The following is an 11,722-nucleotide window of genomic DNA, read 5'->3' as shown; positions in this document are numbered from 1 at the left end:
ACAGGTACAGATAAGAGCTGGAAACAGGGAACCCAGGACAGATAAACCCCTCAGGATCAATATTGAGAGTAGCCATATTAGGAGGGGAAGGGGAAGGTGCGGGGAGATAGGGGGAACTGATCACAATGAACTACCTATAACCCCCTCTCAGGGGGATGGACAACAGAAAAGTGGGTGAAGGGAAACATTGGCCAGTGAAAGACATGAAAAAATGATAATTTATACATTATCAAGGGTTCATGAGGGAGGAAGGAGGGGGAAAAATGAGAAGCTGATACTAAGGGTTCAAGTACAAAGAAAATGTTTTTTAAAATGATGAAGGCAACAAATGTACAAATGTGCTTGGCACAATGTATGTATGTATGTATGTATGTATGTATGTATGTATGTATGTATTGTGATAAAAGCTGTATGAGCCCCCCAAAAATGATTTTTTAAAATTATGATGGCAACAAATGTACAAATGTGCTTGACACAATGGATGGATGGATTGTGATAAGAATTGTACAAGCCCCCAATAAAATGATTTTTTTAAAAAGAGAAGAAGCCATATGGAAATCTCTTGAATAACTATTTTATTGGTTTTTGTCAGACATTAGTTAATATTTTTCATTAATATATTAAATTCTTTCTTATATATTAAAAAATAGTGACCGTTTTGGACACCCACAGGATGGATCTACTCTGTCCTGCAGAGTCACTGTGAGTCAAAATGGACCCAACAACACTGGATTTGGAGGGTTTGATTTGTTTTTAAAACTCCGAAGCTAGGAAAGATGAGTAAAGAAGGCGGGATGCAATAGGACACCTGGGGACAAAGGAGAAAGATGTCACATTGTGGAGATTGTAATCCACACACGAAACACATTGGGTGTGATTGTTGAGTGGGAAACTGATTGATTCTGTAAACCCCCATCCAATTCAAAGAGAAAAAATAAGATTGGCGGACAAATATTGCTGGACCCCATTCATATGAAATATCTAAAGTGGGTAAATACCTGGAGATAATAAATTATTTGTGGCTGCCGGGGAAGGGAAGGAGGGGGAGAAAGTATTGCACATGGAGCACTGAGTGCCTGTAAAGGGTCATAGAAGGCCTGGGAAGAAACAGTGTGATGGTTGTGTAACATGGTCCACATGACGCATGTCACTGAAGCGGTACATACAAATGGTTGCCATGGATAGATATGCATGATATCCATATAGATCCATATAGATCCACAATGAAAAATAAGATGCTCAAAAAAAAAATAAGATGCTCTAAAGTTCTTGTACAAATATTTTTAAAAAATATTATTCCAAGCCATTTTATTAGGAGCTAATCCAGTCATCATACGATTCCATAGTTCAATCACATCGATCACAATTGCTATCAAAATCAGTTTCAAAAACATTTTCTTTCTTCTTTTTTAGTATATGTGCCGCCGAAGCAAGCACACATTTTCTTTCTTCTTGAACTTCTCGATATCAGCTTTCCCTTGCCCCCCATCTCCTCATACAGCACCCCCAGGAGCCCTTATTCTAGTGGTCATCCCTGTAGATTCACCCAGCTGGGGTTTCATGTACTGAGTAACATAGAAAAACCCACAACAGACAGTCAAGGAGGCTACCAACTATGACAAAACACAACAGAGATAAATCCCGATATATATATAAACATGAAAATATGAAAAACCAGATCAAGTACAAAGTATATCAGAAGGAAGATCAAGTGATAAAGTTTTAACCATTCAAGTCAGATTTGTCATTTTAATCTACTGAGTCATTTCTCTAATACTCTCTGTCTGATCACCAGGTTTTTGAAATCGTCTTTCCTCCAAGTTTTAAAATGAGCACGTTACTTTTTTATTATTGACTTGCAGCAGGTCTGCAGTTGGCTCCTGTTTTGTGCTAGGCTGTGCCTACTTTGCCCTTATCTATAGGACAGACGGTAGTGTTGCGTCAGTAGTGCTGCAGGGAATGAAAGGAAAGGAGAATACTGTACTTCGAAGCAGGGCAAAGTGGAGTGCAGTTTTAGGAGGATTGAGGTAGTCAAGAGAAATCAGGATGGAGCAGAATGCTGAATGAGCCATGACCGTGGACTTCCAGTTGCCCTCTTAGGAGCCTGAAGAAAGCCAACAGGTGCTGGACCTACACAAATCTGCAAGAGTGGACTGGGACCTTAAAAATACACACATGTGTTGGTGGTAGGAGGGTGGCTTCAGAAAGTGCATGGAAAAGGGGAAATTTTCCATGAATTTTTGAAGCCTCTTCTTACATATATGTGGATATATATGTGGGTTTATCACTGTATCTCTTTATCTATCTATCTATCTATCTACTTTGAATATATATATATATATACTTTGAATCAAGAGTTTATGGAAAAAATCCATTAACTTTTGGGGGCACTATCTCCAATTTTATTTATCTTAATACATTATTTTATTGTTGGCTATTACAGCTCCTATAACAATCCATACAACAATTGTGTCAAGCACATTTTTACATATGTTGCCATCATCATTTTCAAAATATTTTCTTTCTGTTTGAGCCTTTGGTATCAACTCCTCTTTTTTCCCTCCCCCCCCCACCCTCATGGACCACTGATAAATTATAAATTATTATTATATCTTAAACCACCTGCTGTCTCCCTTCACCCATGTTACAGCTGTTCATCCCCCCTGGGGAGAGGGGGTGTATTGTACACCAAATTCCCCATTTCTCCCCCTTCCCCCTTCACCTTCCCCCTACCCTCATGTTATCGCTAATCCCATTGCTGTTCCTGAGGGGTTTATCTGTCCTGGATTCCATGTGTCCAGAGCTCTGATCTGTACCTGTGTGCATGCTCTGGTCTAGCCAGATTTGTAAGGTAGAACTGGAATCATGATCGTGGTGGGGGGTGGGGGACATGAAAGAACTAGAGGAATGTGTGTTCTGTCAGTGCTGTGCTGCTCCCTGTCTGTCTCATTCTTTCCTTGTGACCCTTCTGTTAGGGAATGTCCAATTATCTACAGATGGGCTTTGGGTCTTCTCTCTAAGCCCCACCATTTGCATAGATATATTTTATTGTTTGGAGTCTTCTGATGCTTGATACCTTATCCTGTTGACACCTCGTGATCACACAGGCTGGTGTGCTTCTTCCATGTGGACTTTGTTACTTCCCTGCTAGATGGCTGCTTGTTTACCTTCAAGCCTTTAAGACCCCAGATACTATATCTTTTAATAGCCGGGCACCATCAGCTTTCTTCACCACATTTGCTTATGCACCCATTTTGACTTCCGCAATCATGTCGGGAAAGTGAGCATCACAGCATGCCAGGTTATTAGAACAAAGTGTTCTTGCATTGAGGGAATACTTGAGTAGAGGCCGAATGCCAGTCTACCACCTTAATACTTAACATTTAAATATATGTACATAGACCTATATCCCATTGTTATATATCAATGTATTTACATATATGAATGCTTATATTTATACCTCTATAAATGTCTTTTGCCTCCTAGTTCTTTTTACTTTCCTCATGTCCCACTATCATCTTTGACCTTCATTTGATTCTCAGTACTTTCTCTAGGCTACATTTCACTTAATGAAACCCCATCAGGCATTCTATACCCTCCTTGCCACTGATTTTAAGTCTCTTATTGTTCCTTGTCCCTGGGTGTGTTGGTTCCCCCCTCCCTTTCTTCCACCCCATTCTCTCCCATGTCCCCCCAGAGCCATCGGCCCATTGTTCTCTCCTTGAGATTGGTTATCCTGCCTGTCCTAAAATGCATTAACTTTTTGTGTTAGACAGGGTTCTCTAAAGAAATAAAACCAGGACACTTATAATTATATATAAAGAGGTATATTCAGCATGAAGGAATATAACAGCTAATTAGTCCACACAGTGATACAGAGGGCTCAGTTCAACTCACTTTTGTGAAACAGTCAATATACTGGAAGTCCTTCAACTCATGAGGGCTGCTCAGTCCAAGGTCAAGGAAGCAGACAGCTGAGTCTTCCATAAGCTATGCAAGCAGTCTGGCCAGAGGCAACAAACAGCAGGGCAGGTCACCTACAGTCAGCCAGATGACAGGATCCTACAGTCCCAAGCTCAAGTGATGTATACACCAGCAAGGTAGTAAAGCAGGTCTCGAAGGAAACTCAAACTCTAGTGAGACGGTCCAGGGTTTGGGTGCCCCACAGGTAGTGTAGCTTCCAAGTTGAGGCAGAGAACTAGCTAAGGCAGCTGACACTGGTCTGATCACCAGAGAGCAAGAGAGAGACAGGCAGGGCTCACCGAGCCATTTATCTCTTTGTCCAACCTAATTACAACCTTATTAATTCACATGTTCTTATTGGTCAGGTTGGCACAATAAACCTACCTATCACAATTTTCATTTCATTTCTTCCGTAAACTTTTTGAAGCTCCCTTGTATATATGATGCCTGAAAGCTGGTTAAGTTGACTACTTCTATATCACAGATACAATTCAGGCCATTTTATAAGTGACTCTGAAAATTAATATATGCCCCAACTTGGACCTTGCTGTGAACTCCCCAAAGGGGGTGGTAAATCCTTTGAGAACGTCTTAGAACAGAGAAGATCTGACTGCAATGATACGGGTATCTGCTCCTTTGTCAAATGCTTGATTCTCTTCTCCACAGCTGCTTTCTGAGCTTACAGAGACAATGTGTGGGTAGAGCTTATTATTATTATTGGCTTGCATGAGACTATGGCTTAAGTCTTATTATTCCTGGACTTCAATCAGTCCTGCCCCTCCTGGAAGTGCTGGTCATCAGCCATTTCTGGCCTCAAACAAGGAAACACCAACAACTGGAATAGAAAGGGTAACACAACCGAGTCCGTTAAGCAGGGACCCATTAATTTAAATCTCCAATTTGGAATGCATTAGCATTTTTCAATTGGATCTGCAATCAAGTGTAGTTATTGTGAGCCAATACCAAAATATTTCGCCAAGCAAAACAAGATTGCAAGAGAAATGTAGAAAACAGCAGGATATAGAAATTAGTAAGACATTAGAGGTTTCTGTTTTCCTAAATACAAATTAGAAGCATATATATAAACACCAATTTTCTGTCAGCAGTCAGTTTGTATACTGTGGTGGCTTGTGTGTTGCTGTGATGTTGGAAGTTATGTCACTGGTATTTCAAATATGAGCGGGGTCACCCAAAGTGACCAGGTTTCAGCAGAGCTTCCAGATTAAAACCAGACTACAGAAAAGAAGTAAGCTGTCTACGTCACAGATATTAGCCACTGAAAATCTTATGAATCGTAACAAATATTGTCAGATGCTGAAAACATCATGCACAGCAGCGGAAGATAGTCAGAAAGAGACTGTGCCAGAAGATGAGCCCCTCAGGTCTGAAGGCACTGAAAAAAACCGACTAAGGAAGAGCTGCTTTCTCAAAGGAGAGTCAGTCATTATGAGGTGGCTGGAGTAAAACTTCCAGGACCTTCCTTTGCTGATGTGGCACAACCCAAAATGAGAACAAACAGCTGCAAAAACGAAACAAAACTCCCTGCCATTGCATAGTCCATGCTGACTCAGCGCAACCCCCTGTGGGTATCCGAGACTGTAACTGTGTACGGACGGCAGTAGAAAGCCCAGTCCTTCTCCCACAGAGCTGTTGGTGGTTTCTGACGCGGACCACATGGATCCCAGCCCAATCCGTAACCCCTATACAACCAGGGCTCCCGAAATATTAATTAATCATTGGAATTTGCAATGGACTGAGAATGAATCTAGAAAAATTGGAACTTGTCAAAACCAAAATGGAACATGTGAAAATCAATATCCTATTAATTTGTGTGCTGAAATGATCTGGTCTGGGCCATTTTGAACCTGACAGTCATATGGTTTACTGTGCTGGGAAGGACAGAATGCAGAGGAAACCGTCACATTCATCATCAGAAAAGACATTTCGAGATCTGTCCAGAAGTACAATGCTGCCTGTAATCGGATATCTATCTGCATATAGGAAAATGCAGTCAAAACAAATCTTATCCAAACGTAGGCACAAACCACTAGAGCTAATGATGAAGAAATTGAAGAATTTTACCAACATCTTCAGTCTGAAATTGATCAAACATGCAGTTAAGATGCTTCTCGGTGATTGGAATGCAAAAGCTGGAAACAAAGAGGAAGAAACAATGGTGGGAAAATATGGTTTGGGTGATAGAAATGGACCTGGAGATCCCTTGAGAGAATTTTGCAAGACCAACAGACTTCTTCATTGCAAATACCTTTCTCAGCAACACACATGGCAACTGGACACGTGAACTTCTCCAGATAAAATACACAGAGATCGAACTGATTACATCTATGGAAAGAGACGATGGAGAAGCTCAATGTCAGCAACTGAAAATTGCTCATATGTAAGCTCAAGTTGAAGCTCTAGAGATGTAAAACAAGTCCATGAGAGCCAAAATATGACCTTATGTCTGTCCCACCTGAATTTCAAGAACAGATTTGAGGTGTTGAACACTAGTGACAGAAGACAGATGAGCGGGGGGATGACATCAAGAGCATCGTACGTGAAGAAAGTAAACCAAAAATCAAACTCATTGCAACCTAGTTGATTGGGCCTTAGAGCGACCCTATAGGGCAGGGTAGAACTGCCCCTGTGGGTGTCTGAACTGGAAACTGGAGTCTTATCTTTCTCCTGTGGAGTGGCTGGTGGTTTTGAACTGCTGACATTGTGGTGAACAGCCCAACATATAAGTAACTACTATACCATCGGAACTCATTGTGAAGAAAACAAAAAAGTCATTAAAAACACAGGCAAGAAAGAAAAGATCAAGGTGGATGTCATAAGAGACTCTGAAACTTGCTCTTCATCATAGAGTAGTTAAGGCAAATTGAAGAAATGGTGAAGTCAAAGAGCTGAAAAGAAATTTTCAAAGGGCAGTTGAGAAGACACATAAAATATATTAATGGAATATTCAAAGATCTAGAGTTTGAAAACCAAAAAGAAAGAACATGCTCAGCATATCTTACACTGAAAGAACTGAAGGAAATTTTAAGGCTCAAGTAACAATATTGAAAGATTCAATGGTAAAATACTGACTGATGCAGGGAGCATCAAAAGAAGATGGAAAGAATACACAGAGTCACTGACCAAAAAGAACTGCATGACAGTCCACCTCTTCAGGAGGAAGCACTTGAGCAAGAACCAATGACACTGAAGGAAGAAGCTCAAGCCACACTGAAAGCATTAGCCAAAAACAAGGCTCCAAGAATTGATGTCATAGCAATGTTTCAACGGGATGATGAAGCACTCATTTGTCTATGCCAAGACTGACTGAAAGAGATCCATATTTGCACCATCCCAAAAAAGGGTAACACAACAGAATGCTCAAATTATAGATAAATGTCATTGATAGCACATGCAAGTAAAATTATCCTGCAGATTATCCAACAATGGTTGCAACAGTCCATTGAGAGGGACTTGCCAGCAGTTCAGGCCAGATACGAGAGAGGATGTGATACAGGGGATATCAAGGCTGATGTCAGATCTTGGTTGAAAGCAGAGAAGACTAGAAAGATGTTTACTTGTGTTTTATTGACTAGGCAAAGGCATGCAACTGTATGGATCATAATAAACTGTGGATATCCTGGAGATGAATGGGAATTCCAGAACACTTTATTGTGCTCTTAGGGAACCAGTACATGGATCAAGAAGCAGTTTTGTGAACAGAACAAAGAAATACTGCGTGGTTTAAAATCAGGAAAGGTAGGTGTCAGGGGTGTATCCTCTCACCATGCTCATTGAATCTGCATGCTGAGCAAATTAGCACAGACTGGGTTATATGAAGAAGAACGCAGCATCAGGAATTCAGATGGCTTGTTAACAACCAGCGATATACAGATGACACCACCTTGCTTGCTGAAAGTGAGGAGGACTTGAAGCACTTGCTGATGAAGATCAAAGATTGCAGCCTTCAGGATGGATTATAGCTCAGTGTGAAAAACAAAACAAAACAAAAAACCCCACAAAAATCCTCACAACTGTATCAATAGGTGATATCATGATAAACAGAGAAAGATTGAAAGTGTAAGGATTTTACCTTGCTTGGATCCACAATCAATGTTCATGGAAATATTAGCCAAGAGATCAAAAGATTCATTGTTTTCACGAAATCTGCTACGAGAACACTTTAAAGTGTTGAAAGGCCAGGATGTTATTATGAGGACTAGGCTGAATCCGACCCAAGCTATTTTCTTTTTCTTCTGCCCGCCCCCTACAGTTTTATTGGCATGTAATTCACATATCATACCATCCACTAGTTCAGTCACATCAGGAAGAATTGTACAATCATCACCACAATCCGTTTTAGAACCTTTTCTTCCTTCTTGTACTCGTCATGAGTCTCCCATTGTCCCCCAACGTGCCCTGCCGCATCCCTAAGGAACATTCCTCTAGTTACAGCCTCCATAGATTTACCTGGTCTGGATTCCATATGCAGGAAAATATTTAAAAACAAACAAAACTAACAAGAACAACAAAGTCAAACAGATAAAAACCCCAGTTGAAATAGAAAATACTAAAAAACGAGAACAAATTTAAATGAATCATAAGGAAGAGTAAATGATAGGGTGCTAAATTTTAACCTAACTGCACCTGCAACAGCCCTTGACAAGGTGTGTTGTCACCATGCCTGCAACAATGAGCTCAAACCTAAGAACATTGTGCAGATGGCGTGTGACCAGACAGTGTTTCGTTCTGAGGTAAACAAGGTTGCTATGAATCAGAACTGCCTTAATGACACCTGAAAACAACAATAAAAAATAAGATGATATATTTTGATGTTCTGTTTTTTCCTCTCATGAAACTGGGCTTTGTTAATGGGAATAATAATGCTCTTGTACCTCCTAGATACTTAGTACATGGTATCTGTGGTGGTTATGAAATTTCATGTCAACTTGATAAATAGGTAATACGAGTGGAGTCTAACCTGTCATTCAGGTCACAGCCTGATTGATGCCTCCTTGTGGGTGAGGATTCTGGGGGTTTTCCTCTCTCCCTCCCTGAAGGCAAGACACACGCTCTCTGTCTGGTTCACCTGCCTGTTGAGAGAAACAGACACTCTGTGTCTGTTTCACCTCCAGAGCCCTGGAGATGTGTGCACTGTCATCGGATCCACAGGATCCACGGTGATCTTCCTGCATTTGGCATCATTGCATGTGCTGCGTGAGTCTGAAGAGGAATTCATCGGCTAATATCAGATTTATGGGCTAATCTCAAACTTATGGGCTTGATCTGGACTGGGCTGGGATGTTTTATTAATGCATATTACTTCTTGATATAAAGTTCTCTCTTACACAATATATGAGTGTCTCTGGCTTTGTTTCTCTGGTCTACCCGGACTAACTAGATGAATAGGGCCCTCAGTTCTTCTTGGACGGCTTAGGTACTAATCAAACTCATGGGCCTTTTACCTCATTTCCCTAACGATAGACCATATATGCATAAATAAGACTATATATACATATATGCATATACATGAGGAATCCTAGTGACATCGTAGGTTAGTAGTTCAGTACAAGGTCAATGGTTCAAAAGCATCAGCCAGTCCCTGGGAGAAAGATGTGGCAATAAATAGTTATAGCCTTGCAAATCCTTCGGATAAAATTCTAATCTGTCTTAACCAACTCCACAGCAATGGGTTTACATAATTTATACATATATATGTGTGTATGGTTTCTGCTGAGAAAACCCACCATATTCTGATTGGTTTTCCATTGTAGGTAACAATTCTCTTTTCCCTAACTGCTCCCAGGCTTCTCTCTGCAGGGGCAGTGAACTATTTAATGTGGTTCATCTAGCCAGAGTCCCTAACTCTCACCAAATGACCTTTCCCTGCGTGGATCAGTGAAAAGGTGGGAGAAATACTAATAGGATTCACCTGTGAGTGATCGTGAACAGGATTTCTTAGTGTGCCATCCTGCTGTGTAAATAATGAGCCCTCTGAGAAGCAGGAGGAGGGATCTGATTGTCAGTGAGAGCCAGAACTGGATCTCTGTCCAGTAAACTTCTTGCATCAAGATGAGAGTTACATCAGAGAAACTGCCCCAGAACCATGAGCCAGAACAAGAAACAGAGGGATGGGCTTCTCAGCTCATGGAGCAAGTAAAGCAGAAGGCTAGCTGTGGGGGGAGGTCAGATGAGCAGGCATTCGCCCCACTGAGGGCAATCAGTTGCCAGACTGCTGTCTCATCCCACAGCAGGGGTGGGCCTGCTCCCTGCCTCTGGGGACAATGGACAGGTTCCTGTAGGAGGAGTTTTCACCCTACTGATAATGTTCCTATGGAGACCCCGAGACCACCCTCTAGACTACCCTCTCATTGCTGTGTAACCTATAGTGCAGCTCCTCCCTGTGACGTATGTCTCTACCTGTAATTAGTGGGCTGGCATGCCCCCAAAAGGTATATAGGCGTGGGTCAGCAATATAGCTCTCTCTGACTCTGAGCTCTTTGCTGCTCACTCCCTGGTCACTCCCCTCTCCCTTGTTCCCTTACCCTCCTTCCCTTCCCCCTCTCTCCACGTGGACCACCAAGCTGGGCTGAGGTGAGCAATGCTACCATGTTATATGTCTGACTGTATTATTGTAATATCTCTCATGCTCTTGATGACTTTAATATAATACTTATATATCTCAACCGTACAATTGTGCATTACTGAACCCAGAAGTAGTATTACTGAACCAGTAAGTTCTGGTAGCGGGTGGGGCTGCCACCCCCCTTCACCCCCAGCGCCAATTTTTTAATTTAATACTACAGCTAGCGTGTGCAGTGAGGTGCCCCTGGGCACTTAGTATCGAAGCTGGGGTTGTTGACCCATGGAGCTGAAGCTGAATGCCTTCAGGTCGAGGCATATAGCAGAGTGGTATGCCCTTTGGGCATTTATTAGTAGACTTGACAGAACTTTGTAACATGCCCTGATAAACAACTCAACCCAGAGCATTTCTCACTGGCATTACAACTTGTTAAGGTCGTTCATAAAGCCTTTGATCATGAAGTTGTCTGTGAGTTCTGCATAGCTATCGCAGTCGACTTTAGAACTGAGAGAAGTAAGATCAAGAATACTAATGAAGTCTATACTCTCCTTGCCCTTGATATTGGTGAGTGTGAGTATGAGGTTGACAGGTCTTGGGTGAAAGGAAGGATGGAGGTCCATAAGAGGGAGAACAGGAATCTGAGTGAGTATTTAATGAGTCGAACTGTTGAATGTGGAGTTGATGGTCTGAAATGTAAACCCTCTACCCAATTCACGGTTCTAAAAAAAATGTTCAAAAAAGTCCAAAAGAAAAAGGTTATATAGAGCAATGAAGTCCCCAGGGAATACCAAAACTAGACTTTGGGGCCAGGGATTGGCACCCCATCAGACTTGACTGGAAAACACTCCTAAAGGACAACAAACAGTCCTTGAACTAGATGCAAAAAAAAAAAAAAGGATAAAGGTTATATGTGGTAGTTACATAATCTCATGTCAACTTGATATATAAAAGTGTAGGGGTGGAGTCTAGCCTGTCAATCAGGTCACAGCCTGATGATGCCTCCTAGTGGATGTGGCCTTCTCAGAAGAAGGGCCCTGGGAACCTTCCCCTCTCCTGCTGCCTCTACCTCCCTGCTGGGGAGCCACTCTGATACCTGTGAGCCCTGTGATGTGACCACTGCCATCGGATCTACACAATTATGCACCCACTGGCCTGTGATATTCCTGCACTCTGCATGGT

The sequence above is a fragment of the Echinops telfairi genome, unplaced genomic scaffold, assembly GCF_000313985.2.
Source record: "Echinops telfairi isolate 266 unplaced genomic scaffold, ASM31398v2 ScPeMD7_443;HRSCAF=831, whole genome shotgun sequence".
Classification (NCBI taxonomy): Eukaryota; Metazoa; Chordata; class Mammalia; order Afrosoricida; family Tenrecidae; genus Echinops; species Echinops telfairi.
Note: the sequence above shows the minus strand (reverse complement) of the source record.